Here is a 2,852-nt window from a genome sequence, read left to right on the forward strand (position 1 = left end):
CATTCAAGTCTACAGTCCCAGCACCATGGAGGTTGGTGACAATAGGTTCACTGGATCTTGTTGGCCACCCAGCTACTTCCAGGTTCAGTGAGAGACGAGCTCGGCAGAGAGTGATAGGACAGGATGTGGAATGTCTTCTGATCTCTGCACATGAACAAGGGCATGCTCACACATCCAACACACACACACACACACGTTTCTATCTCAAGGTCACATAAGGACTCATGATATCATAAGAGTCTTCATTTCTTTACGGCTTGGGCTTCCAGGAGCTGAATCTCCTAAGATAAAGTGAGTGAGGAGTTTATCTTGTGTACAAAATAGTCACCAACCAAGAGCAATAATATTTTAGTGAAAGACTAAGTCAGACTCCACAGTGAACAAAATATCAGCATTTGAAGTACAGATGGTATCTGACAACACAATTCTCAGCCATGGCTGAAGCATGAAAGAAAAAAGAAAATAGAAACCCAGATGCATACTTTTATAAATTAATGATAAAATTGGCTTTATAATCTTAGTTTTAAATTCTTTTGGTTTTCTTGCCAGTAAAATGAAAATAAATCCCAACTCTATATTAGGAAAATGTTTTAAGCAAGCTGAAATTATAATTTTTAATGTACCTGCTTTCAATATTTCAACATTTTATGTTACTTTACTATTCTGGGGAAAATAACGTTAGTCCCACTCCTACACAGCACGGCAGTTCATGATGTCAAAACAAGCACCTTGACAATAGCCCACTCCCTAGAGGACTTAAAAGAGCCTCTCAAAATCAGCTATTATGCAGAGGAAACCTAAAAGTCCTAAGAACCAAATGCTTAGCCCAAAGTTTACCCCAGCTGGAGGGATAGTTCTTCCTCCACATAAGATGCAGTTTTGGAAGGATCCCTTAGATCAGGAGACAGCTCCTTCTCAGGGCTCTGTAGAGCTTGTCTGGTTTGGTTAGACAGAAGCAAACCCCAGCAGAGCTAGTCTGCAGAGGTCACTAGTTCAGAAACCAGAGCAGGTCCTTCATATGGTCTCTGCACATACAACATCTGTTGATGACCCTAGATCGCTAACATAAAGGCATATATGACTTTGATCCTGCTGTTACCCAATGTGAAGATTATTAAGATCCCACCTATACCCACAAATCTTCAATATACATAGAAAATTGTAGAAAAAGAATAGTAGGATCAGAAAGCACTAAGTACATGTATGCAAGGCCGAGAGAGAGAAAGAGAGAGAGAGAGAGAGAGAGAGAGATTTACCTTTATACTAATATTCTGAAACCATAATGGTGAGTAAGACATGGTCTCTGCCGTATCCCAATAGTCCCACCAAATTATAACTCCATCAGTGGGTGAATCCACTGATAAACCAGGGCCATCACAACCCACTCACATATCCAAACTCCCACCTGTAGGAGCTGGAGAGATGGCTCAGCAGTTAAGAGCACTGCTCTCTTGCAGAAGACCCATGTTTGGCTCCCAGTACCCACATGGTGGCTCACAATCATCTGTAACTCTAACTCCTGTAGATCTGACAGTCTCGTCTGGCCTCTGTTGGCACCAGGCACACATGTGGTGCATATCCACGCATGAAGACAAAATACCCATATACATAAAGTTAAATAAATTAATCATTTTAAAAATGGAAAAAAACAGGAATCCATCTAATTCAATTCATTTTTTAAAAAGTTGACTCATCTGGGAGCCTAGTCTGTTTGGATGCTCACCTTCCTAGACCTGGATGGAGGGGGGAGGACCTTGGACTTCCCACAGGGCAGGACACCCTGAATGCTGTTTGGACTGGAGAAGGGGGGGGGGAAATGGGGAGGGAAATGGGAGGAGGGGAAGAGGAGGAAATTTTTAATAAAAAAATAAAATGTTCACTCACCCAGCCTTCATATGAGGGTTTGTGCCTAGGCTTATTCCATTGTTATGCCATGTTCAGTTGATATCCGTGGGAAGCTTGCTCTTTTCTGAAGGGAAACAGAGGAGGGGCAGATCTGAGGAAGAGGGGATGTTTGGAGGTACTGAGAAGAAAGGAGAGGAGGGAGGGGAGACTGCTCTTGGGGTGTATTATCTGAGAGAAGAATATATAAAAAGAAGAAGAAAAGTTCTTCCTAAATATGTTGCATGGGGACCAAGTCTTTATCATTGACCATTTTGTGGGAGGACCACTTTATATCCACATCATAATAGTCATTATTGCCATCATTAATACTATCTATTATGTTGTATATTAACATATTATTTTACAGTGACATTTTAAAATAGAGATGGAAGATTAAGTCAGGAGCATATTACTAAATTAATGCTTAGTTTATGAGTGACTCTAATTACCAGACTTTGACTAATGGAATACTAGATTATATTATAAATGTAAATTGCTGTGTAATCAACAATAAATTTGTGGACATGGAAACAGTTGTTTGTGGCCACAGAAACAAATGCAAAACTGTGAATGCTATCTTCTCTTGGACAGTCATGTGCATGACTCAAAAAATGTCAAAATCTTTTACTCTTATTTGACCAAGGAACATCAGACTGTATGCATCAGTATCCCATGCCTACATCTCCAGACTATTCTGTGGTAAGCATCTGACAGAAAGTAGCAACTTGCTATGTTCGTACTTTACAATACTTAACATAGTCACTTGTAATTAGGCTAAAACAGAAAAGATTTCAAACATTAACTCAGTTAAGAAATTAAAACCAAGCTTGGTGGTGCATGCCTTTAATACCAGCATTCGGTAGACAGAGGCAGGCAGATCTTTGAGTTCAATGCCTGCCTGATCTACAAGCAAGTTCCAGGACACAAGACTACAAAGAGAAACCCTGTCTTTAAAAAAAAAAAGAGGA

Source organism: Microtus ochrogaster, unplaced genomic scaffold (genome assembly GCF_000317375.1).
Source record: "Microtus ochrogaster isolate Prairie Vole_2 unplaced genomic scaffold, MicOch1.0 UNK73, whole genome shotgun sequence".
Classification (NCBI taxonomy): domain Eukaryota; kingdom Metazoa; phylum Chordata; class Mammalia; order Rodentia; family Cricetidae; genus Microtus; species Microtus ochrogaster.